The 27377-nt window shown below is 44.4% G+C and overlaps 1 long non-coding RNA gene across 2 annotated transcripts; it reads left to right on the forward strand.

Moving 5' to 3' along the window:
- Positions 1-22293: 22293 nt before the first annotated feature.
- LOC144373956 (uncharacterized) lies at positions 22294-26280 on the forward strand. 2 transcript variants are annotated; one of them, XR_013433507.1, is made up of 3 exons: positions 23211-23967; positions 24497-24625; positions 25928-26280. It is a non-coding gene; the product is annotated as an uncharacterized LOC144373956 (long non-coding RNA). The 2 variants fall into 2 exon arrangements; XR_013433506.1 differs by having other exon boundaries at positions 22294-24625.
- The last annotated feature ends 1097 nt before the right edge of the window (positions 26281-27377 follow it).

Consider the following 27377-nt stretch of genomic DNA (forward strand, 5'->3'; position numbering starts at 1 on the left):
GTCATAAACGTGGTAGGAACTGTGTAGCTCTCCACTTGGAGTGGCCAGTCTAGTAACTAATGTTTGTGGAGTTTTGTTTTCTTCTTCTTTTTCTTTTTTTATGTGTGTCTCTTTCCCCCCCCCCTCAGTTCTTACCCTACTACCAAAAAAAATTAATTTATTTTTAACAGATACATAAAAATTGTCCATATTAATGGAGTACCAGGGGGTGTTTCTACAGTTGTATATTTTGTGCAATATTTAAATCAGGTTAAACATACCTATCACCTCAACCAGATATCATTTCTTTATGGTCCAAACATTCCGAATTCTTTCTTCTAGCTCTTTGAAGAAATACGTTACATTTACATCCAATGCTTTGGGGTCCCTACAGTGGCTGTCCTGTGCAGAGAGGCACCAGACCTCTTTGCTCCCCTGTAACTGTAACTTAGTGCTCATCGATAAGCCGTCACCATCATTCCTCCCTCTCTGCCATTTTATAGTCACCACCATTCAACTCTCCACTACAACGAGATCCGAATGTTTGTGTTCCCACTGGGCCACGAGATCCATTCTCCTTTATCTAACAGGGAAACCTGCTTCTGCTTCCATAGTTCAATCATCCGATGATGCTGGAAGAAATGGGGCCTCGAGGTCATCTGGGTTATGTGCCATGTCACTGGCCGCTGGCCACTCTGTGGGGCAGTCCCTCCAACAGTGCCCATGCAGAAGTGTGGCTGTCCATGATACTGATGGCTGGCTAAGATAAACGGGGCAGGCTAGCAAAAGCTTGCAGTGGGCGGGGCCATGTGACTCTGGGCAAGAGGCTGCCTCAGTGTGAGAGCGAGCACTGGGCGGGCCGTAACTGGACAAGCCAGTGATGCCCTGGATCTTTCTCGCCTGCAGTAAATAATCAAAGCATTAATGCTGTCTGGATTCTCAATACTTGACTCAACTTCACAACAATCTCTAAGATCCATTTTACAGATGAGAGACCGAAGCACAGAGAGGACAGGTACTTGCTCAAGTACCAGGCAGTCTGACCCAAGTCTGACCCACGAACCCTGAGCTGGAGTAGCCGAGCACTGAGGGCCCTCCCACGGCTGCTATCACCTTACTTTTTCGCCAGCAGGATGATACTAGGGCTGTTGTGAGGACCGAGACCAGAGGCCCAGTGCTCAGCCCGGCCCTGGTGCCCCCAGTGTCCGCTCCGACTGTCCACACTTCCAGTTCTCCATGACCATTTCATGGACCAAATCACTTCCATCCTGTGCTCCATGGCTGCTCAAATGCACATTAGTCCAAACCAACCAAATAACACATCCTGACAATGGGTCAGTTCAGTCATGAGATCTAGCAAGTCTAGGCTGGTCTGGAGCCTTGCAGGTCCTCAGGAGAACCTCTGTGGAACTTTCTGCAATGGTAGAGCACTCTGTGTTGGTGTCATCCTGAACAATATCCACTGGCACCATGGCCCGCCCAGCCCACAAAGGGGCTGGTATGGTGGTGGGTTGCACGTTTGGCTGGTTTAGTTTTATTTCATTTGAATGTTTGTGGTGGTGGCCACGTATGGCTCATGGTCATTGTGCTGGACAGCTTAAGCTCAAGCCCCTGGGGAGCAGGCAGGAGGGAGGAATCTGGCCTGAGGAACCAGGTTCTGAGGTCCCCTCTGCCTGCCAGGTGGGAATGTGCGTTTGGTGAGGGGCGACAAGACAACTCTACTTTCCTTGCTGAAAGGCCTCTTTGATTCTCAGTGGATTTTGATTCCTTGTGATTGTTAAAAGTTATTTTGAGGCCAATGCCTTGATTTTGAACGTCTAGGCTGCAGAACTCGGAGGATACATTTCTGTCATTAAGCCACAAGGGTGTGTTCCTTTGTTACAGACTTTCCAAACCAGCATGTGGTCACTGCCAGGCAACCACACTTCAGGAGACAACTAGCTGCCCGCATGACAGAGGTCCCTGGGGATGGAGGTGCAGCCTAAGAATCCCCCTCACCTAGGGTTATGGCTGTGGGAACACCTTAGCAGAATGTATCACTCGTGTGCTGGTGACAATGAGGGGTAAGGAAGTCTCCTGTGCTGATCATCATATGAGGGGCAGCGTGTGAGCGCGTAGAGCACAAGACACCTGATAGTAGACCACTAGCTGTGTCAATCAGGAAAGCAGCTCTAGTGGAGGAGACCATGCAGTGTGCTAGCAGTACGGCATGCTGACTGGTGATAGATCGTACTGCAAGCAGAGATGGGAAGGTGGCTTCAGGTCAGAGCTTGGGCTTTTAATATGGGAAAGAGCAGAATGAGGAATCCCGGATTGGGAGGGGGCTGTCCATGAGCGTGTGTGGAAATTGGCATCCTAAGGAAAGCCAGGTGTATATCCTAGGGACACGGGTGTGATGGCCTTGAGTCAGGGGAGGAGAGAGGGAGGTGGTGGTGCTGCCCCTCGCTCAGCCCTGGTTCTCCAAGGATCCCGCCCCTCCTTTAAGTCAGAGTGCTGGCTGTTGAGTGGAGAACGTCAGTGAGTGCATCTGAGTCTTGGCATGTGACCTCTGTCCTCACACAAATGCTCAGGCCTTAGGTCATGTTCTGGTTCTAGATACTCTAGACACTGAAGAAGCCCCCTCCTCTGCTCCCCATCCTCCTACCACCAGCATTGGTTGGGTGACTATTTCAATGGCTGGCAAAATTTGCAGAAAATTTTTAAATGATAGTAATTAAGGGAGTTTTCACATAGGAAAGGCTTTGTTTGGATTGCAATGTTAAAAGCCACCACCAGGAACATGAGATCCATAAAGTATTCTCTCTTTGCTGCCTTGAGATCACACTGGCCAGTGTTTGAGCAGTGAATGCTGTCTCGGTGGCCGGGCCTGGCTTTTGCCCCACTCCACTACCCTACTGTTCCTTGCACAGAGCTGTGACCTCTCGGGCTGTCTGCAAACAGACACCAGGCCATCTGCTCTCTCGCCTTTCACCCAAACACAGCTGCTGAGCTCCGTCCCAGCTTCAGCCATCTGGAGGAGGAACAAAGACCCCTGTCCTCCCCATCCCCCTCTGCCAAAGGGAGGCTCAGCCAGGAAAGAAAAATGGAAGAAGAAACAAGATCCAGCCACCAGTGGCAGGCAGCCCTTCTCTGTCAGGGTCAGTGGCATTCATCCTAGATGTGGGCTGAGCTCTGATGAGTGCCAAGCCCTGGACAAGACTCCTGGGGCCCTAGCCTCTGGCCTCCAGGAGCCCACACTGCGGAGACGGCAATGCCTTGTCCACTGCAAGGGGGTGCTTGAATTGACTGACAAGTCAGAGCCAGGCCATAGGAGGTGATGACAGAAAGGCGTCCACAGAGGGCACCAGCAGATCCATGGGAAAAAGCTGGCCTGGGTGGTGGGCAAGAAGCAGGAAGAGGAGGTGAGGGGGAGAGAGACTGGGCAGAGACCAGGAACTGCACAGGTCGTGATGCCTAGTAGAGAAAGAAGGGGGAAAGTATAGGGCTGTGGGCATGGCAAGGTCCCTAGCTGAGGTGGTGGGGAAGAGGAGGATTCACAACAACCAATCAGGAGAAGTCGCAGTGACCCAGAGAATTAGCGGTGGCTGGACAAGGTGACTGTGGAGGCAGCAGATAAAATGGAGGGAGAAATCTTTGCTAAAAACGTGAGCTCCAAATGCCCCAGACTAGCTCCCAAACAATCCTGCCTCACAGTAAGTGCTGCAGAGAAGCAATCAGATCCAAATGAAACTCCTCTTCAGAATAGCCAGAGCCCTTCTCAGACAGGGCAGAGATGGACTGTGGGGACAGCTGCTGCCCCAGGGGCCAAGCGCCACAGGTGGTCTATACCCATCAGCAGCTCAGAAGGACCTCTCATGAGAGGGGCCTGGAGTTCTGAAAGGGCTCAGACCTAACTGCAGCCTTTCCCGCTTCATCCTCAAAGCCACCAGAGAGCCCCCTTTCCCAAGGCAGGATGTCTGGCAGGTTGCAGAGACTCTCAGGCACGTCTGGCCTGATGGGGAAAACCCCCAGGAGGAGCGTCGCCAGCTTTCGGGTCCTCTCCCTGGATGCACATGCTGCCCACCAGACTGGGGACAGCCAGGTGTTGGCTTCCATCTTTAATCACAGGGCTGTGTGGCAGAAAGATTGTATCCCCTACTCTCGTTGGAGAAAATGCAGTCCCCAGGACAGGAGTAGAAGAGGAGGGCCTTCCAGAGGTGACCAGGCGAGTGGGCTCAGGCCTTTAGGAGAGCCCTCTGCCATGGCGTCTGACCTTTGTGCCTCTCCATGCCGTTTGCCACATGGGCACAGTACTCAGACATGGCCCTGCCAGAGCCTGGAACTGCCAGCGCCTGATCTTGGATTCCAGGCTTCCAGACTGAGGAACAGAGGGCTGCTGTTTAGGGACCGCGCAACCTGAGGGCTCTCTCACAGCAGCAGGATACATGGCCGCCACCTGTTCAAGTCCCTGGGGCTCATGGTTTCCAGGATCCCAGGAGGGACCAAGGGCAGGACAGCTGGCAAGGAGCCGGCTGTGCTCAGGAAGGCAGGGACCAAGCGATGGCCACGCTCCATCTCAGATGGAAGAGGACACCAGCCATGCCACGCTCCACCCTCAGCCTTGGGCCATGGATGGTGCAGGTGACCAGGGCCACAGAGGCTGGATCACTGCCTAAGTCCCAGCTTCTAGCTATAAAATAACTTTCAAAGTATTTCCCCTCTTTGTCTCCTTGCAGATTTTTGCCATTTCTGAAAATGAGACACGGCAACTATTGTAGGTTATAGATGTAGGAGCTAAATTAAAGCACTCAGGGCCTGGGGATATAGCTCAGCTGATAGAGTGCTTGCTTTGTGTGCTCAAGGCCTTGGGTTCAATCAGCACCACACACACACACACACACACACACACACACACACACACACAAGACATTCATTTAAATGTGAACTTCCTAATCATCCTTAGACACTGCATATATAAGTCACTGTCACATTGCCCCCCCCCACAAATGTGTACAATGAAAATAATAACTAGGGCTGGGGATGTGGCTCAAGCGGTAGCGCGCTTGCCTGGCATGCATGCAGCCCAGGTTTGATCCTCAGATGTTGTGTCCGCTGAAAACTAAAAAATAAATATTAAAAAATTCTCTCTCTCTCTCTCTCTCTCTCTCTCTCTCTCTCTCTCTCTCTCTCTCTCTCTTTTTTAAAAAAAGAAAATAATAACTAATGAAAATACATAAACAGTAAGTCACTAAAAATTCATGCAATTTTTTTTCTTTCCCAGTGATGAATCTTCATTTCACCTCTGATTCATTTTTTTTCACTTTTAACAGATAACATTTAAAAAATTACAATTGCCAAAAATAGCTCTGGGTTGATTTTCTACAGTTTTCCAGGCCCTTGTGATGTTGCTGCTTTCCTTTAAGGAGGGCACTTTGTGTTTGTTAAGTGGTTTTTTTAAATATGTATTTTCTTCTGCTTAATGCTTGTATTTTAGAATCTTGTCATTAGTGTTAGACCCTAAATTGGACAATATAAAGACAATAGACTTAAGCTTATTCAGCTGATTCACAATTTCTTACACATAATCAGCAGTTTTAGAAGACATGATAAATTAATACCATGACCTTGAAAACAGATTGCTTAGCTGGTGCAGTGGTGCGTGGTGATCCCAGCAACTCAGGAGACAGAGACAGGAGGATCACGGGTTCAAGGCCACAAAGAAACCCATCTCAAAGCATAAACAGCAATGACTGGATGACTGAAGGGTCCAAAAGTAGCTGATTAGTTATTTCTTTGGGAAATTTATTCTTCTTTTTCTTGGCTTATTCACATATTTAAGATAGTAAATGAGAGTATCTTTGGCGTGATGACCTTGTCCTGCCTGGCCTCTGTGCACCCTGGCCTCTCCACCTGTGAGCAGTAGGGATGGGAGGGCAGCAGAGTTCCGGGATCCCCTCTGGAGCTCACTCATAGCCAGAGCTGGGTTGAGCCAGGCCTCCTGCAGGCTGGGCAAGTGCTCCACCACGGAGCCCATCCCTGCCATTGCTTCTTGTCCCCTTTGACAGAAGCCACTAACTCAGTGCCCAAGGGCTACGAAGCCTCCGTCCCCAACATCCACCTTACCCCTTTCTGTGGCTCTCTACTGTGTGGAGGTTGGACCACATTGCATAGCCAGTGAGCCCTCAACAGACTTCTGCTAGACAGAAGAGAAGGCACACTTTTCCCTTTTATTTTATTTTGTGGGGGGAATACCAGGGATTGAACTCAGGGGCGCTGGATCACTGAGCCACATCCCCAGCCCTATTTCATATTTTATTTAGCGACAGGGTCTCACTGAGTTGTTTAGCAACTCACAGTTGCCGAGGCTGGCTTTGAACTCGCTATCCTTTTGCCTCAGCCTCCAGAGCCACTGGAATTACAGGCCTGTGCCACTGTGCCTGGCTGAGGAAGTTGGCTGCTCTGGAAGTTGCTCTGTCTGAAGACTTCTCAGAATTTTCTTTGCTTTGTTTATCCTTCAATCCCATTGTGTTCTTGTGTTCCATTTCAGCAGATGGTCTTCTAAAAGGGAAAACATGTCATGGTGCTCAACTCCCTTGCCCCGTTCCTCACTTACCTATCCTGGAAATCTCTTCCCATCCTATCCTTTTCTGGCTTTTAGACTTACTTTTCATTTTGAATCATGCTAACCTCCTTATCCACAATTTCTGATTCTTTCTTTCTTGAGATAGAAACTCGTGACTCCCAAGCCAAGCTCAGCAGGCACCCTGTTCTGCACCCTCAGACACTACCAAGGGCTTTGTTCCAGTAGTCTTCCCTGTTTTCCATTTTAAAATATTCTATGAATTTTAAAATCCAGTTTTCTAGAAAAAAAAGACATAGAAGCCCCAAATCCGGGTACTTTGGAGGGGGCGGAGTCCTCTGAGATGATTCAGTGGGGTGTCACACTTGCAGATTAGAAACCCACGGTCCAGACCTGAGATTTACAGTCACATTCCAGGTGCAGCCAAGTCAGTATCAGAGGCAGGGGTTGGCCACCTCCCAGACAGACTTCAGCTCTAAGGAACAAGGCATAACATGGCTCACAGGAGTGTCGTGCAAGGGAGGTGGCTTGAGGGGGTACTGAGAACTGTGCAGGGCACAGAATTCATGCTCCATAAATATTAGCTCTCCTTAGCAAAAGTACTGTGTGGGGGAAGATGCCTTGTGTCTTCACTGAGTGAAGTTGCCAAGACCATTATATTTCTTTATTCTATTCCCCATTTGAAACCTGGAGGATAGGATCTGGTCAAAATAACTATGATATTGACAAATAAATTCATCAACTGAAAATATAATTATAGTGGTTTTAAAATGTAACTAAAAGTGTTAAAATAAGTGTTTATAAGGCAGATGGCATGACCAAGGGCACAGGGAAATTCCTCCATCTGTGTTCTTTTTTCTCTTTTGAAATAATTATTAAATTTCAGGCTTTTTTTCTCCTTTTTTTAAAAACCCAAATATGTACTCTGTTTGAAAATAGCACCTTCTTCAATTTTTATTTTTCTTCTTCTTTTCCATCTGATCACTGCCCACTGAGACTCAGGGCCTCTGGATTTGCACAGTGGCCACACAGTTGACAGCAGTGGTCTGTCTTTTCCACAGGCCAACAATGCGGTCTATGTTCCTCAAACATGCAGTTCTCTTTTTAGTTACATGACTTGCTTCCTTCTCCCTCTGATATTTTCATCCCTGAGAGAGAGCAGACAGGGATTGGTGGTGAGAAATCTTCAAGGAGAAACAGCTTAAAATTAAAAGAGCTTGAAATGTCAGTGTGTCAATGCATTTACAACGTAATGTTCAGGGGAAATAAGCGGAAGTAGCAGGAGAGAGAAACAGCTGAATTATCTGCAGAGTTGAAAATGTGGCCTAGGTTTAGAATTCCCTTTCAAATGTCAAGTTGGTGAGGACATTTCCAAATGTGTGGCTATGGCACACGGGTATGAGTTCACGCAGATCCCAAGAGAAGCAGAGAGACTCCGACCCAAGTTCTGCACCACCTGGGTGTGTTGATGTCCCTGTTGTTGGAGAACGTGGCCGCTTCTTTTGAAGTGAGAGAAGAAAGCAGAAGATGTGTCTTCCTGAGAGGAGGCCACTGCTGGTGAGGAAGAGCCATCGGCCCATGGCCAGAGTGCTCACCGCACGACCCCTTCTGTCCTCACAGCAACCCTGTGAGATGGGCACCAGGATTCCTGTTTCCAGACGAGGATACTGAGTGCCAGAGAACATGAGCAAGTGACCCAGATCATTTGGCCAACAAATGACATCCGATGGAATGGAAAGTCATGAAGAAAGAGGAAGGAGCGCTGCTGGGGTCAGCTGGTGGGTCAGGGGGCCGTGGTCTTTGACTCATGGTTCAGCTTGCTGGGGGTGAGGCAGGGGACACCTGGACTAGGAGAGAAGCTGGAGCTGAGGTGACCCCAGGAGCAGCCACTGCGCTGCTGCTGCCTTGGCCAGCACAGTCCTGCCATTCTCAGACTAGGACAGGGCCCGGTGGGGAGACAGACAGAGTCGGGGGCTTCTGGTGTGCGATACCTGCTCTGGCTTCAGTGAGGGTGACCGCAGATTGGTTTTATGGGGTCACTGTCAATGGAAGAGGAAGAAACCTGTAGGGTTCTCTTCTAATCTTTGCTTTCTCCAGAAACCACTCTTCACTGCCGGGGTATGAGGTATGAATCTTGCACAAGCTGGGTTTGTCCCCACCAAATGCAAGATGTGTGACTTGTATATGCTGGAGGACTACATCTTCCCAGAGGGGCAGAGGCCTGGCAGAGCATGGTAAGAGCTCTTTTCCCATCCCCAAAGGAAAATTCTTAGGAAACGGGGAGACAGGAGTGCACCTCTACTTTATCCCCTAAAAGAGGGCTGGTTGTTTTAGATAATCTTTAGGATTTATTTTAGCTCCAAAATTCCATGTTTTAAAAGTCTAATTACATTTTCATAGCCTGACTTTTTCTTTGTCTTCATCAAATAAGAAAAATAAACCTATGTTTTAAGTATACATAAAATACACATGGCATATAACATGCAAATGACTAAAATGATACACATGTGAATGTACAGCTGAAAACTCTGGTCCTTTCGTCACCCCAGGAGTCTGGACAGAAAACACAAGCAAGAGGGCAGAATGCCAGGGATCAGGTAGGAAGCTTGTTCCCTCACAGTTCTGAGGTGCCACGAAGGTGGCTGTACAGTGCGTGCCTCTGGGATATGGAATGTAAAAATGAGGTGGTTGCTTAAGACTTCAGATGTCACAGACTCTTCTGCTACAAGGGGATGCTCTTTCTCTCAGCTTACAGTGACAGGGTCTGACTGCAGGAGCTCCCAGGGTGGAAAGTCCGCTAGGCAGCCCTTCCCTGTCAGCCAATCCCAGGACCTTCTACCCCCAACCCCACCCGATGGACAGATATTTTCAAGGCTCATGTGAGCCTCTGCAGCGTGGAAACCAGATGGCAGTCTTCTCAAATCTGCTTGTTTTACTTTAACAGCTTCTTTACAAAACACTCCCCAGAAGGGGATCCTGAAGGTGGGGTCAGCATGACAGAAAGAGCAGAATCAGGCCATCTGAGAGCACGAGATTCCAAAATACCAAGAAGACACAAAGACAGCTGAAAGATGAGAGTCCAACACTGGGCAAAACAGTGTCCAGGAAGTACATCTCCATTGACTTAGAGTTGCAGACATGGTCACTTATTTGAAGATGGGGACTGATTGGCTAGGGAAAGTTTTAATATGCAGCAGAGCTTAATATTTGATGAATGTTTTGCAAGCATGTCTTTGTCTCAAGGTGAGACTCTCAGGATGGGTGAGCTTGGTTATTGATTTTTGGTTGCTAAGAGAAAATGGTTAGGGCTACATGGATAGTGGAGAAAGGGAGATGTTATAGGATTCGGGGGTCAAGAAAGACAGAGTGGCCCTTTGATTCTCAAATGCCAGTCCTCAGGCTGGGAACAAACTGGCTGCTTCTGAATTGCTTGAGGAACTTGTTAGAGAGATTTCTGAAGCCTATCCCCAGAAAAGTTTGATATGGTATCATTTTTTCCTGTTTGATTCTGATATTATTAGGATTAAGAACTAAAAGAATAGTTAATAAATAAGACTTAGAAGATTGGAATGCATTCATTATTCAAATACATGGTTATTAAGCATCAGCTACAGGAAAGTAGCTTGGTTAGGTTCCAGGGGGTTTATGACTATGCAGAAGACATTCTGTGCCAGTTAGTCTCAGTGGCCAGCTCCCCTGGGTTGAGACTTGTCTAGAAAACTGATAAAGTACATTTCTGGGTGTGTGTTTCCAGAGACAATTGGCATGTGTCATACTTAGAGGGGGTAAGACCACCCAGAAGTGGACCACCCAGTAGGCTGGGGGAGCATTTGGAACAACAACAACAAAACAAATGGAAGGAAGGTATAGGGGTAGCCTGCGGCTGTGCACATGCGCAGCTTTTGGGGGGGGATTGAACTCAGGGGCACATTCCAGCCCTAGTTTGTATGTTATTTAGAGACATAGTCTCACTGAGTTGCCTAGTGTCTTACCATTGCTGAGGCTGGCATTGAACTTGAGATCCTCCTGCTTCAGCCTCTAGAGTCACTGGAATTACAGGTGTGGCCACTGTGCGCAGCTGCAAAGCACTTCTTGAGCAGGTGCAGTCCTTGTTGCTGCCCTGGTGTGGACTTCAGCTTCTGTATCCTTCAGTGTTGGCGGTGGACTTGTACCAGCAACTGTCCAGGAGGCTTACAGGCCTTCAGCCTTGGACCAGGGCTGCATCTTCGGTCTCTTTTGTTCAAAGGCTTCCAACTTCTTAGACTGAGCGACTACTGGTTTCCCTGACTCTCCCACCTGCAGGCAGCCATTGTGGGAGTATCAGCCTGATTGTGTAGGCCAATCTAATAGATCTCCTCTTATGATTTATATATGCATGTATTCATATACAAATATACGTGTGTGTTTGCTTATGTGTGTATAAAGAACCAATAGAATGGTTCTATATTCTAGTAGAATACATTGGTTCAATACTCTATTGGTTCTTTTTCTCTGAAAATCCCTGACCCATAAGCATGGGCTGCCTCAGATCTCTCCGTACATAAACTGGACTAGCTGTAGGAAGGTAGGTGGCAGGCAGAGATGTTCTCAGACACCAGCTCACAGGTCCCAGTGGGACAGAGAGAAGAGAATGGAACTGTGCTGCCTAGGGAACATAAGCCGAATCTTGAACCACGTAAGGAAAGAAGAGGAAGGCAGCTTGGCAGATTTCCCAGGAGTGGTCTTAGTTCAGATGTCCAAAAGTCAATCTCATGAGCTTGTGAAAAAAACATGTATGTATGAAACATGAAAGTATGTACGTAGTATTCAGCACAGCGTGGGGTGAATGTCAATAGAGGGGTGATAGAAACTGCAGGAGGGTTAAGAGGCTCGGGAAAGCACCACTTCCAAGAATACCCCCCATTCTGTAATTCCGGGTGACAAATTTCTTCCATGGATTTTGAAAATTTTTTCCAACTTTAAGTCTTTTATGAATGATGGTGTCTATCATGAGATGGGGCCTGTGGCAGAGGCTAACTTCCACAGCCCAACTTCATTTCTGCAGAAGCTGCCCTCCAGATAGTGAGCTGTGGTCCAGAGAGGGTTGTGCCGCAGTCTGGCTGGGCACAATTCAGGAGCTACTTGTCAAAAGAAACGAACTTTATTTTTAGAACCACACAGGCAAAACAAAACAGCTCCTCAGGAAAAACCCTCAGAGCCCAACTGCCACCACTGGCTTCCCACAAGCCTCTCTCTCAACCAAAAGCCTCACCACCTCCCACAATCCTCCTGCTCTTGAGGCCGATTGGCTGGGTCGTGTTGGTGGAGCCATAAAAGTCCCCCAAAGATCAGCTCCGTGGTCTGAAAGGGCAGGGAAACAGCCCAATGAGCATCACAGCAGAGGAGCGGATCAGCTAGATTTTACTGGGGCTGCTGTGAGCCAATCATCAGCTGGCAGTCTGAAAGGGCAAGGAAACAGCTCAATGAGCATCTCCAATGAGTATCACCACAGAGGAGCCAATCAGCTAGATGTTGCTGGGACCGCTGTGAGCCAATCATCAGCCAGCAGCTGGAAGTTTGCTGGCAGCTGGAAGTTTGCTGGGGCCCCTTCGGCTGTGGCTCTCAACATCTCCCCCTCTCTGTTTAAACAACAAGCATATGGCTTAGGGACCGTGCCTGCCTTAGGTTGTCCAATAGTACATATGGTTCTTACCCATTGTTGGATGAGCTGACCTCAAGGTGTCAGCCTCCTGTCTTAGGTTGGTACCATTGCAATTGGATCTTACCCGTCACTGACTGTCCAGTATACAGCCACACCTGTGGAGAGGTCTTTGTACCGGGGGTGGGGGTGAGGTTCTTTGCCTCACCTCTGTTGGCCCCCAAATTTTAGCTGAACGATCATGACAAGCAGAAGGGAGGAAGAAACACCAAGCCAATTGATGGCTCCTTTTGGATAAATTGTACCACCGATGACATCATCAGCAAAAATACCCCAACACTACCACAAGTCACTGCAACAACAGATAGTTCACAATGCATACAGGTGAATTCACAATGCATACAAGTGATACATAGTCCAGGCAAGTTCTGCAAGCAGTTCAGTGATGGCTATTGCACAAGCTGTAGATTGGTTTTATCTTTGTCTTCACCAGCACTGGGAAGTTCTGCAAGCAGTTCAGTGATGGCTATTGCAGAAGCTGTAGATTGGTTTTATCTTTGTCTTCACCAGCACTGGGATGAAGATAGGAATTCTGGCAATAATGGTTAAATGCTGCAGTCTGGCTGGGCAGAAAGTCACGAGCCACTCACAGCCTTGTAGATTCAAACAGCAATTGTTTATTCTTGAACTCACAGCGGCACTCTACACACGTTCTGGAGAAATCAGCGTTCTGGGCAAAATCCACCAGGCTCTGAATCCCAAATACTCTCTGAATCCTGCCAGAACTAAATGGGAACTCAAGGAGTGGGCGTGCCTGAGGCAGCAGGTTATGCCCCATTCCCAGCAGGGTGCACCTTAAACCTGGAATCGCCCTAAACCCAAGGAGCACCCTAAACCCTGATCCACCCTAAACCCAATCCGCCCTGGTCCTTGAGCAAGGTCACCTTACATGAAATGTCACTGCAAATGAGCTGGGTCATGCCATGCCTCATTCCTACTTGGCAATGGCCCTCAGCAGTTAAAGAAAAAATTATGTAACATTCCAGAAGTCACTAAAAGAAAACAATTTTCTTGACAATTTACATTATCTTGAACAGAATTATTAAATATAATGAAAAGGAAAGGTGAAAGTAAACAAACAGATCTCTTAACCTTCTTTTTTGTTCACATATTAAAACAATCCTCAACAGTTGTTTACCCAATTTAAATTAAACCATTTAAATCACGTGAATAAAAAAATATATTTGGATCCATTTTTTCATGAGCGCTCATCATATATGATATATAGACATACGTACATACAAACATACAACATAAAACACAAGTGTGCACACAACACATAACATAATAGTAAAGGCCTTATAACTTTTTAAAGGTGAAATCTCCATTGCAATGTTTAAAAACTCTATAGTCAAAAAATAGAACTGATCAGCAAAACATTAACCTAGGTCTGTATGAGCTCAAAAAACAAAATAGAACTTCATGATGTGGGAAAGGGCAATAATAAAATAGATATTTAAAAAAAGCATCCTGGTTCTGTCACAGATGTAAGGGTAGCCAAACTGGAGTTCTGGATATCAGCTGTTATGGATTTGAGCCAAATCATCTTATTTTTGGTCTGTAGAAATTGCTTTGGTTAATCTCTTTGGAATCCAAATCAGCTGCTGTTCTCCCTGTGGAAACACACAAACAGACCCCCAACTCCAGACAATTACTGGGTTAGGACCTTTCCATTTTCCTGTTAGAATATCCTTCCAAAGTACCTTGGGCTTATGTACATTTTTTGGACATATATGCCTTTCTGCAGCACTAAACCCTGATGAATCCAAATTTTAAAAGTTTAGAGTAAAAAGGGTTATTTTAAGTTTATCTTTGGGGAATAAATACCCATTCCCAATTCCTTCTTTTTGCTTTAATAAGAACATTTTAATAGTTTGATGAGCTCTTTCAACTATGCCTTGTCCCTATGGATTGTATGATGGCGTTATCTTCTGCTGGCAGCTGGAAGTTTGCTGGCAGCTGGAAGTTTGCTGGGGCCCCTTCGGCTGTGGCTCTCAACACTATTTCTGTAAAGAATGTCATTGGTATTTTAATGGGGATGATATTAAATTGTTGAGAGCCTCAGCCAAACTGGCCCCAGCACCAGCTGATTGGCTCCTCTGTGGTGATGCTCATTGGGCTGTTTCCCAGCCCTTTCAGACCACAGAGCTGCTCATTGGGGGACTCTTTTGGATCTGCCCACACAACCCAGCTAATCTGCCTCAAGAGCAGTTGAGGTGCTGGCCGGGAGAGCCTGTGGTGGCAGTTGGCCTCTGAGGGAATTCCTGAAGAGCTGGCATGGTGCAGTGTGTGCGTTCAAAAAATAAAGTTCTTTCCTGCTTAATAAGTGGCTCATGAATTGTGCCCAGCCAGACTGCAGCGTTATATCTATATTTTACTTTTGGAGGAATGGCCATTATTAACTCTGCCTCTCCAAGAACAAGGGGGGGGTCTTTCCGTCTTCTGAGGTCTTCTTCAATTTCTTTCTTAAGAGTTTTAAGGTTTTCATTGTAGAGTTCTTCATCTCATTGATTATATTAATTCCCAAGGGTTTGGATGTTTTTGTTTGGTTTGGTTTGGGTTTTGGTTCTTGGTTTGGGGTTTTGTTTTTGTTTGTTTGTGGAGGTTATTTTAAATAAAGTGATTTTTCTTATCTTCTCAGCTGAATCACTGTTGGAGTATAGGAAACTATTATAAATGTGTTCTTATATCCCGCTACTTTGGTGGTTTCATTTATCATTTCTAGAAAGTCTTCTGATTAACATTTTTTGGGTCTTCTAGATATAGGATCATGTCATCAGCAAACAAATAGTTTGACTTCTTCTTTTTTTTTATTTGTATCCCTTTAATTTCCTGCCCTTGACAACTTGCTCTGGGTAGAGTTTCAAAACCTAAATTGAATAGAAATGGTGAAAGTGTAATATTGCTAATTTTAGAGAAAAAGCTTTCAGTTTTTCTCCATTCAGTGTGATATTGGCTTTGGGTTTGTTATCAAGTCTTTATAATATTGAAGTATGTTCCTTCTATACCTAGTTTCTCCAGATTAACATGAATGGGTTCTGTTTCTTATCAAAGGCCTTTTTTGCATCTATTGAGATGATCACACAATTCTTGTCCTTAATTCTATCTGTGTGAAGTATTACATTTATTTTATTTTATTTTGGGCATGCCAGGGATTGAACATAGGAGCACTCAACCACTGATCCACATCCCCAGCCCTTATTTTGTATTATATTTAGAGACAGTTTCTCACTAAGTTGCTTAGTGCCTCCCCAAGGCTGAGGTTGGCATTGAACTTGGGATCCTCCTGTCTCACCTCCCGTGTCACTGAGATTACAAGCATGCATCACCACACCTGGCTAAGAATTGCATTTATTGATTTGCACATGTTGAGCAGACCTTACCTTCCTGGGATGAATTCCACTTGATCATGGTGTATTGTCCTCTTAAAATGTTTTCTTATGTGGTTTGCTAACATTTTATTAAGGATTTTTATATCTATGTTCTTCAGGGAGATTGCTATGTAATTTTTTCCTTGATTTATCGTTATCTGGTTTTGGTATCAGAGTTATACTAACTTTGGAGAGTGGATTTGTGAGTATCCCCTCCCTTTCAATTTTGTTGAATAATTTGAGAAAGTCTGGTGTTATTTCTTCTTTAAAGGTATGATAGAACTCAGCTGAGAATCCATCTTGTTCTGGGCTTTTCTTTGTTGGAAGACTTTTAATTTTCATCTCAATTTTATTACTTTATATAGGTTTTAAATGTCTTCCTGGTTCACTTTGGGTGATTGTATATGTCTAGAACTTATTCAATGTGTTCTAGGTTTTCCAATTTATTGGAGTATACATTTTCAAAATAGTTTCTGATGATTCTCTGAATTTCAGAAATGTCTGTGATAACATCTCTTTTTTCATCCTTTTTGTTAAAGGCTTCTCTCTCCTTTTCTTTTGGTGAGTTTGGCTAAGGGCTTATCAATCTTATGTACCTTTTCAAAGAACCAACCATTTCCTGTATTGATCCTGTATATTTTTTTAATTCTCAATTTCATTATTTTGGGGAGTAGTTGGCTCTTCCTTTTCTAAGTCTTAGAAATGGAGCATAAGATTATTTATTTAGGATCTCTCCATTTTTTAAAGATTGCCATTGTGCACTATGAATTTTTCCCTTAGAAGTGCTTTCATACTATCCCAGAGGTTTTGATATATTGATTCTCACTTCATACTTGTCTCTAAGAACTTCATGATTTTTTCTCTAATTTCTTCTATGATCCATTATTCATTTCAGAGTATTCAATCTCCATGTATTTATGTGGTATCAATTCTTTTTTCTTACTGTTGAATTATAGTTTCATTCCATTATAATCCTAAAGGATTCATGCCATTATGACAATTTTTTGGTATTTTAAGATGTACATTGTGACTTAGATTATGGTCTATTTTGGATAAGGTTCCATGAGCTTCTGAGAAGAAGGTAAACTCAGCTGCTTGGGGGTAATATATTCTGTAGATGTCTTTTAGATCCATTTGATTTCCAGATCTCCAGCAGTCATTTCCTCCCAGTAGTGGGTGAGTTCCAGGGCAATCAACTAGGGGAAGAAAAGATTACACCATCTCCCTAAACTTGTTAGGGAGGGGGAGAGGAGAGAAGGGGGAATTAAAAAAAAATAAGCCTTAGAGCAATGACGGCTACTTTCAGAAGATGAACTGTAACTGTTACAGTCACAGCTTTACACATTAAGGAAAAAAAAGTTTGAAAACTATCCCATACCCAGGGGGAAAAAAACCTGCAAGTGGGACTTAGTGGGACTTAGTGGTAGAGCTTTTGCCTACCAGTCGTGAGACACTGGGTTTGATCCCCAGCACCACATAAAAATGAACAAATAAAATAAAGGTATTGTGCCACCTATCAAAGTTTAGCCAGAGCAGCGCTTTGCCTATCCCCAGCCTCAGGACTGGAGCCGCCTAGCGGCCCGCCCCCAGAACACCCAGCTGGTAGGAGTTCGAGGTGAGGCGCCATGGCCCCGAGATCCGGTCCATCTTCTCCTCTGGCCACAAGGAGGAGCCCCATACCAGGCCGGATGGGGAGCAGGCTCGGAGTCCTCGAAAGGGACCAGGCGGGACCCGGCAAGTGCTTCCAAGTGGTGGCCGGAGCACGACGGAGACCAGACGTCCCGCCGACCTGGGGAGGACGCAGAGGCGGGGTGCCCGGAACCCTCGGACCCAGAGCCCCGCGAGCCAGTCCCAGGCAAGAAGCAAGGCTGGAGGGCGGGGAAGATGGAGAGAGGCAGGGGGACCCTGGTCGCGCTGCTCTCCCTCCCTGGCCCACCTGGAGAGAAGCGGGGACCCGCAGGGAGAGCGGGCAAGAGCGGAGGGCACGGGCCTGGGAGCGACAGCCGTGGAGACGCGTGGGACAGTTGGGGGGCAGTGAGGGAGAGGCCGAGTGGGGAGAGCCGGCGGGGGGGCAGTGGAGCTGGCGGCGCGGAGAACGGGCGAGAGCGGAGGGAGCGGGCGAGAGGTGGGGTGAGAGCCAGATGGTGGGGGGAGAGGGCGGCCGGAGAGAGGGTGCAGGGAAGGGGTCTGGAGAGCTGGCTGCTGGGGGGTGAAGGGCGGGGGCCGCGGACCGGTGGCTTCCTTGCTGATGCCGGAGACAGTTACTGCGGGGATGGGGGCGAGTGGCAGAGGACCTAACCCAGCAGGGAAAAGTCCGTCACTGTCCGAGAGCTGGGAGCGCTGCCGGCAGCGGCTTTCTGCCGGCGCCCGGCCTAAGGAGGGCGGCCTGGGCAGGGAGACACGAGAGGGAAAGGAGAGCGGCGGGAAGAGCCATACAGCCCAGCGCCCGGGACCTTGCCGTGCCCCTCGTTTGGATTCTTCTTTGCACACCGGGTAGTGAGCTGATTCACTCTGTCTTCACGGCCTGACGTCCTATCCTCAAAGCTGGAAGCGCTGCTTTCTAGGCAGTCTAACGCGTTGGCGCTGTCCCCAGGGAACTTTTAATTTGATTCCTTGTCTCGTTCATGTACAGCTATTCTCATTGGTTTCTTTTCAATATCGCCGTTTCTTTATCGACATGGTCTTTCGTCTGCATTTATTCTCTTATTCAGTTGTTAGATCTTCTTTTAGATCATTGGACATTTTAATAATTAGTTTTTCATTATCTTTATCTGTGATTTTATCTACTTCTATAACTGTGGGATCCTTAGTTGGAGCATTGTGAAAGGGGGGGCGTGCCTGTTTCCTTATGTTTTCTGAGATCACGGACTTTCACTTCAAATGAGATGGATTTTCTTTCCTCTTTTTTTTTACATGTGTCCCTTTGTTGGTATCTTTCTCTGTTTCTGATATGAGTAGATGTCCAGGAGTAGAACCTGAGCCCCTCCTTAGGGCTTGGTTGTTAGTTTAAGGTTTTTGTTTTAATATAGTAGATGAACACAATACCTTTATTTTATTTTTATGTGGTGCTAAGGATGGAACCCAGTGCCTCATACTTGACGGGCAAATGCTCTACCACTGAGCCACAACCCCAGCCCTTTTCTAGATTCTTGAGTTAAACAAAATACAGTTTTCTACAGTCACTCTACTGTGCTGGAGCACACCAGAAATTATCACTGTTATCTACTTGCAAATTAATTCCCATCTATCAACATCTCCCATCCCTTTTTCTGTACACACCATCTGATTTCAAATACTGAGATGAACTTTTTTTGGATTCCACATGAAAGTGAGATCATATGATACTTGTCTTTCTGGCTTACTTCTCTTAACATGATGACATCCATTTTCATCAATTGTGTTGCAGATGACAGGATTTTGTCCTTTATATGGATGAATAGTATTCCAGTTTGTGTTATGTATCATATTGTCTTTAAATCTGTTAATCACTTGATTGACACCTAGGTTGTTTATGTTTCTTTGCCTTTTTGAATAGTGTTACATTGAACATGGGAATGCAGATGTCTTTGACAGACTGTATTTATTTACTTTGGCTATTACTCAGTAGAGGAATTCCTGGATCGTATGCTAGTTCAATTTTCAAATTTTAAGGACCTCATACTGTTTTTCCTAGTGGCCCTATTATTACCACCTATAATTAATAATTAGAAAACACCTATCATTGTGTTCATTCATTGAAGAATCTAAGAACAGGAAACTGAGATAGAAGTGGGTTTATTGCAAAAGTGAGAGAGATATAGAGAGGACTTCTCTGAGAAAAGGGGGCCTCAGAGCTGGGAATCCAGTGGGAGTTTTGGCCTGTTCTTTTGATGGTCTCTGGAATTCCTCCTTTTCTTATCTCCTCCCTTGTCTACATACTCCTAAATATTATTTATTGGTTCCCCCTCTGTCTATGCATCTGTTTTAGTTTCCCTTTTGGATCTCTTGCTTGGGAGTGCTAATATGGAAGTGTCTATCTGATTGGGTCCCCCACTTGTGACCACCAGCACTTAGGTCAAGCAGGAAGTTGACCTCATCAGAAGACCCTCCCCACGCTCCTTTGTTTGGGCCCTGCCCAACCTTCTCCCTTGCCATCTTGCCCTGGTTGCCTAAGCCCTCCTACCTCTCCCCCACTATGAATCTACATCCCGCTAGCAATATACAGGATTCTCTTGCAGGCACTTTTTGTTTGTTTGTTTGTTTTATTGTTAACAGTCATTCTTACTGGAGTGAGATGATGTCACCTTGTGGTTGTGATGTGCATTTCAAAGATGACTGGTGATACTGAGCACAGTTTTGTGTGCCTATGGGCCATTTACTTATCACTTTTGAGAAATGTCTTCAGATTTTTTTCTCCATTTTGCAATCAGGCTATTTGTTTTCTAATTATTAAGTTCTTTGAGTTCCATATATAACCTCTTACCTGATACACAACATGCAGATCTTTTCTGACATTCTGTAGGTTGTTTCTCCACTCCCAAAACTGTTGCCTTTGATGTGCAGAGGATTTTTTATTTTGATTCATCTTGTTTATCTGTTTTTGCTTTTGTTTTCTCTACTTTTAGGGTCTTGTCTAAAAAATATTTTCCCATTACAATAGCCTTAAAATATTTAAAAAGAAAATTTTATTTTTTTCAATTAATCCCTGGTTCTCCTGCCTGGTAAGCAAGCATTTTACCACTGCCCATTTAAACCACTTTGAGACGATTGTTTCTGAGTAAAGAGCCACAGGGGTCTAGTTTCATTCTTTTTCCTGTGAATTCCCTACCCTGTTTTCCCAACACCATGTATAGAAAAAAATGTCTTTTTTTTTTTAAGAGAGAGAGAGAATTTTTTTTTAAGATAGACACAACACAATGCCTTTATTTTTTTTTATGTGGTGTTGAGAATCGAACCCGGGTCATTCCCGTGTAGGTGAGCGCTTTACCGCTGAGCCACAATCCCAGCCCCCAAACTGTCCTTTTTCTACTGTACATTCTTACACCTTTTTCAAAAATAGGCTGCTGTAGGTGTGTGGGTCGAATTCTATGCTCTCTCTTCTGTTCCATGGGTCCATGCTTCTGTTTGAAATTCAGCACCATGCTGTTCTGATTACTCCAGCTTTGTCCTGTATTTTGAAGTCAAGTCATGGAACTCCTCTTGCTTGGTTCTTTTCATGCAGGATAACTGTGACTCTTCAGGAGCTTTGTGGTTCCATAGAAATTTTAAGATTGTCTTTTCTAGTTCTGTGAAGAATGCTCTTGGTGTTTTGGTAGTGATTACATTGAATCTGCTGATCTTGTTGGGTAGAATAGACATTTGAACAATATTGGTTATCTTTTTATTTGTGTGTGTGTGTGTGTGTGTGTGTGTGTGTGTGTTGTTGTTGTTGTTTTCAATTTCTTTCCTCATTACTTTATAGTTTTCATTTTAGAGACCTTTTACCTCTTTATTTTAATTTGTTCCAAGGTTTTATATTTTTTGCAGTTATTGTAAGTAGTATTGTTTCCTTGATTTTTATTTCAGATGATTTGCTATTTGTATATAACAACTCTAATAATTTTATTTTTTTGTATCTTGCAATTTTGCTAAATTCATCTATTACCACTACTAGTTTTGGGTGAAGTCCTTGGAGTTTTCTAAATGTAACATCAGCTCATCTGCAAACAGTGAGAATTTTATTCCTTTTTTCCCAGTTTGGATGCCCTTCATTTTTTCTCTTGCCTGATTGCTCTAGCAAGCACTCCCAGAATTCCATTGATTAAAAGTCGTAAAATGGGCATCATTCTTCTGTTTCAGATCTGAGAGAAAAAAACTTTCAGTGTTTATCCATTTGATATGATGCTTGCTGATGGCTCATTTGACACACCTTTCATCATGTTGAGATGTATTCCTTCTATACCTAGTTGTTCAGTATTTTCATCATGAAGAGATGTTGATTTTATCAAATGCATTTTCTACATCTATTATATCGGTTTTGTCCTTCATTCTGTTAATGTGGGATATTACATTTATTGATTAGATAGTGTTGAACCATTATTGCATCCTTGAGATGCATTCCACTTGGTCATGTTGAATAATCTTTCTAGTGGGCAATTGAATTTAGTTTGCTAGTATTTTGTTCAGGATTTTTGTATCTTTATTCATCAAAAATATTAGCTGTGGTGGCTGGGGCTGGGGCTCAGCAGTAGCACACTTGCCTGACGTGTGTGAGGCACTGGGTTCAATTCTCAGTACCACATACAAATAAATAAATAAAATAAAGTTTTATCAACAATTAAAAAATATTTTTAAAAAATAGCTGTGGATTAGTTTTTGTGTGTGTTGTCAGGTTTTGGTATCATGGAATTGCTGGCTTTATCAAATGTATTTGGAAGAATTTCTTTCTCTTCTATTTTTGGGAATTACTTAAGGAGAACTAGAAACTGTTCTTCAAATATTTGGTAGAACTTTTAGCAGTAAAGCTCTCTTGTATTGGAATTTTCTTTTCTGGAAGGCTATTACTACTGATTCAATCTTGTTACTTATTATAGGTCTGCTCAGCTTTTTTATTTATTCATTATTCAATCTGGCTGGGTAAGATATATATGTGTACATGTTCAGGAATTTTTCCATTTATTCTAGGTTACCAAATTTTTGCAAATAATAACAAACATGGGTATCTTTGTTCCTAATAATCTCAAATGATTCTTTGTACTTTTGTGGTGTCAGTTGCAACCTTTCCCTTTTCTTGTCTGAATTTGAGTCTTCTCTCTACTTTGCCTAGTTGTCTAGCTACTGACTTTTCACCTGTGTTTAGTTCTTTGAAGAACCAGCTCCTTATTTCATTACTCTCTCGTGCTCCTTTTTAGTCTCTGATTCATTATTTGTGCTCTGCTCTGAAGTTATTATTTATTTCTTCCTTTCCACTAATTTTGGTTCAGGTTTGGATACTAGATATTTTTAATACACTTGATAAACAAGAGTCTCCCAGGCTTGCTTAAAAATCACAGTGGACTGGTCATTTTTCTGGCTTTTCTAGTATATCTAACCTGGCATATACAATTTTCTGAGCCACAAAGCACATGCTTCTGATTCCTTCCTTTACTACCTTTCTTCAAACTATGGATTTTTCATTTTATTCAGATTACAATATCACTTTCCAACCTAAAAAAAGGCAATCTCCTGGGACAGTAGTGCCATCTCCTAAGAGTCAAGCTAAAAGCTATGAACCATAATTATGAACTCTTTCTCATGCAGCTGTGATCCCATCCTCACTGCACCCACCATGACTCAGCATGCACAGTCCCTTCTCCTGTGTCTGATCGTCCTCTGCCAGGCAGGCCCTTCCCTCACAGCAGGCCTGGCACCACCATTGCAAGGTGATGTGCTGCTGCGTGTAGGCATTGTTCAAAGGGCAGAGGGGAAGTGGGCTATGTCCTGGGACATGAGGTTGTTGTCCCCTCCACTTCAAAGGAGGGGAACATGCTCACCTTAAACAGGTGAAGCAGAGAGCTTGGGAAGGGCCATTATTGCTCTGCCAGCTCAGCCCTTCAGAGGGATGGAGAGGAGATGTCTAAAGGGTCCTTTCTTACCAGTCCAACCCGCCTTTTTTCCTCACAGGCACTCACTCCCTTTGCTATGACTTCTAAGGCAGCACCTGGACAGCAATGGTGTACAGTCCACGCCCAGGTGGACCAGAAGAATTTTTTCTCCTATGACTGTGGCATGGACAAGGTTAACTCCTTGAGTGCCCTGGGAGGGAAAGTGAGTGCCACAGTCACCTGGGAAGAGCAGAAAACCTCACTGAGAGATATTGGGAATACACTAAATCAGAAACTAGCTGACATTAAAGCAGAAAATGACATGGCCAGAGGTATGTAAGGATAGTCCAGGGACATGAGAGAGCTGATATTGGTTGAAGGAAATTGATTGTGTGCATATAAAAAAAAAGAGTTAGATGTTGGTCCCTCTAAAAGCCCAGACATAGCTGTTTTGGAGGATAGAACACAGCCAGATTAGAAGGAAAACAGGGAAGGTGGTACTGAGTTGGACAAAGGATTTGTTAAGAAAGGAGGATGATTTCTCTCTGATGGGGGCAGGTGTGAACACCCTGGAGGGCAGGATGTGTTGTCAGCATAAATCCAACAGCTCCTGGAAGTTTGGCTTCAATGAACAGATGTGGCTCCTTTTTGACTCAGACAACAGAAAGTGGAGAGAGATACATCCTGGGTCCAACTGGATGAAAAAAATGTGGGAAAATGACAAGGAGGTGACCGAGTTGTTGCACAGGTCCTCGATAGGTGACTGTAGAACCTGGATTCAGAACTTGAAGGAATGGGAGGCGGAGTTGGAGCCAACAGGTAACTGGCAGGAGGGGGAAGAAGTGGGATTCACATGAGATGCTGCTACGTGTGTGTGTGTGTGTGTGTGTGTGTGTGTGTGTGTGTGTGTGTGTACAATCCATCAAGCATGAGTCAGACCTGGGTTAACATTCATAGTTATAGTCTTCCTATCTTTTTCCCTTCTCACCTCCTAATGTGTCTTTTTTAGTGCACATTCTTTGGGTCTGACATGTGCTCGTCTCTTTTTGGAAATTCCTCTAAATCACTTCACATGTCAGCTTCTCCACCACCATCCTCATGGGTCTCCTCATATTCTGCCACCAGGAAGGATGAGTCGTATGGTCACCCAGGCTTCTCCCATTAGCTGTATGAGCCCCTTAAAGACATGGCCTGTTTCCTGTCTCCCTCACTTCTCAGGACCTGTCACAGCAGCTGCCACATAGCAGAGATCTGCCTTCCTGAATGACTTGGGGCAGCAGGATCTAAGCAGATATGTCCTCATATTTTGGTCTGAAGAAGGGCTAACACTCTTGTGTTTTCATTTCAGGACCTTCAACCACCACCCCAGACACAGTCACTGAGAAGTCCTCAGCCAGTACCTTTAATCACTGGAATTCAGTACCTTTAATCACTAGAATCCTCATCATAGGATGCATCATAATTTTTTTTCTGACAGGTATTGTAGGCAGATTGAAGAGAGGGATGGGGGAGATGGGGGAGCAATGAGGACAGGCAAGTAAATTCCCAAGATCCTAGTCTGTACCTTGACTGGTCCTTCCCATTCTGAGGTGAGACAGAAGAATCAGGCCTCCAGTCACTGGAAGCAATAGCTTGACCATGCTCAGCCCTGAGTTCTGAGAAATCCTCCCTGTCAGGGCCCAAGGGAAAGAGGAGTGGCCATACCAAGGCCGCCTGTGGATTCTAAAGGGTTTTAGCTTATGCAGGTCTGATTCAGACCAGATTTCTATAAGAGGGACACAGTGGGGCATGGTGTGGAGATAACAGGAACACAGGAAGAAAATACCCAATCCTGAAAGATGGCAGCATGGTATCTCCATTCAGTGTGTACAGAGAAAGGAACTTCATACCCACAGTCAAAGAAGAGGGTCCTGGGACCTCGGTCCTGGCTCAGTGGTAGAGTGCTTGCTTAGCATGTGTTAGGCACTGAGTTTAAACTTAAAATAAAGGTATTATGTTCATATATAAAAGGGAGAGAGAGGGTCCTATGGCTAATGCCAGGGTAAGGCACAGGGAAGGCCTTTCCCAGCCCAACCTGGAAGGCTGGAGTTCAGGGCTGCATTTCCACAGGAGGCTCATTTCCAGAAGCTGAGTTGAAAACAGAGTGGAGTCTGTTCAGGATGAAGGCAGAGGATGCCAGTTCTCTGGGGACTCCTACAACACCAGGATTGGGCTGTGGCCCTGGAACCCAGCCTCCTGCAGACTCCAGATCCTGAGCCAGCTCAGCAGCCCCTGCCTTGAGCAGAGCCTCTGCAGAGACTGGTGGGGCTGAGCAGCTGCTGGGGTCTGATGCTCCAGCTGACTTAACCAGAGTGGAGGGAGTAGGCAGGGCCAGTCACTTTTAGAGCTCTGCTGCTCCCAGGTAAGGAGAGGTTGAGGGAGAAGGGGGAAGAAACATGTCATCTGCAACCCCACCCAAAGTCTGGGAACTAGGTTCCATATCCCCTCTCTTTGGCCGGACTCTCCGCATCCCCAGGTCCTATGGACCCTCCTATCGGGGGAGGAGCAGACTTCCAGTCAGGGAGCAGATCCAGTCATTAGGGCTTCAGTCCTGAGACCAAAGCCTATAGCAGGGCAGGAACTGATTCTGGCCTGTGGGAAAGAAGGGAGGAGGGTGATAGAGGCTGTTGGATCCTTGGGTAATGGATGGAGGGAAATACATATCCCAAAGTGAGCACCCAGAAGAATTGAGATAGAATTTCTTCAGAGAGTCGAAGTAACACCTGTTTCTTTTCTAAAGGTGCTCCCAAGAAACTTCTGAAAATGTGATTCAGTTAAATAACTGGCCTTAACGGTCTTCTGCCCGTCTACTCCCTGCTCTTCCTCCATAGAGCAGATGAAGATTGAAGTACAAATCCAGAGGCCTCCAGTACGTCATCATGTATTCTAACTTAGCCTACAGCTCTCCGTTCATATCCAGCATGGGCGAGGTACCCATGGGAGAGATGGGCTGGCTGTGAAATAAAAACTGTGAAAGTAATCTATCAAGAAATAAATACAAAATGGCAAGAATCATATTTTCAAAGCAGGGCATGACCTGTTGGTAAAGTGCTTCCCTTGCACAAGGCCCCCGGTTCAATCCCTAACACCACACACACAAAAAAAATTATATACTTCATATTGTTAACTTTTAAATAAGCCAGTGTGTCTTAATTGTCTTTTCGAAATATAGTTTACTTCTCAGTGTAGAGAGTAACGTAAAATTTTATAACGTATTTATTTAAATATAAAATATTAAATAACACCATTAATTTCCAATTAATTTGTTATTATTATATAGTTTAAGAGCTATTGTTGTAGAAACTTTTGTTTGAAGAACATCAGCTTAGTAAAATGTTCTTTTAAATCTTGTACTTTAATGACGTGTATATTTGGGAAATAAAGATACAATTAATATGTTATTAATAATTATCATAATTACACTGATTTTTTTATATTAACCAAGTTTAGCTTTTAAAGAAAAATTTGAAATATGGAATGTAATGTGGTACTTTTAAAATAACAGTTATTGTTTAAACAAAATTTTATATACCTTAAATCCTTTAAAACTAGTTTTTTTTAAAATAATAAAACTCAACAGACATAAAAAATTATTTTATTGGAATGAGAGTAGATTAATGTTTTCAGTATTTCTTATTTCTTTTATCCTTTAGTTAGAATGCCCAAGTAATAAAGGTCTGTGAAAAGATCTTATCTATATTGGTAAATAGGCCTCATGTCAGAAACTTAGCAGGATTTAAAGAGTAAAAATCTTTCAATAACTTCAGCTGATTGTGTTAATTTCATGTAACCAATTTAGCTATATGTAAACATTTTGAAAATTATTTTGTACATATTTTGTTTTAATTTACTGAGACATTTATAGCCTTTTACTTTACTGGGTGAAATTTTTCTTAAACCTTTCTATATAAATCACACCTGATAGAAGTTTAACTCCCAGCCCCTTGGTTCTCATGAGGACATAGAAAATAAAGGAATTTTAGATCTTATTTTATATTAACCAAATTACAAACACATCTAAAGTTTAAGTATATTTTAGTTAATAGGATCTGATGTTTTTATATTTAGTAGATGATATTTTAGCATCCAATGGATGACATTCTAGCACTCTAACCTTGCAAATCAATAAGTACCTGTTTTAATAAAGACATATAATTACTCCCCTTTACCTTAAATGTATTTATTCTTAA

This window comes from Ictidomys tridecemlineatus, unplaced genomic scaffold, assembly GCF_052094955.1.
Source record: "Ictidomys tridecemlineatus isolate mIctTri1 unplaced genomic scaffold, mIctTri1.hap1 Scaffold_54, whole genome shotgun sequence".
In the NCBI taxonomy this organism is placed as follows: domain Eukaryota; kingdom Metazoa; phylum Chordata; class Mammalia; order Rodentia; family Sciuridae; genus Ictidomys; species Ictidomys tridecemlineatus.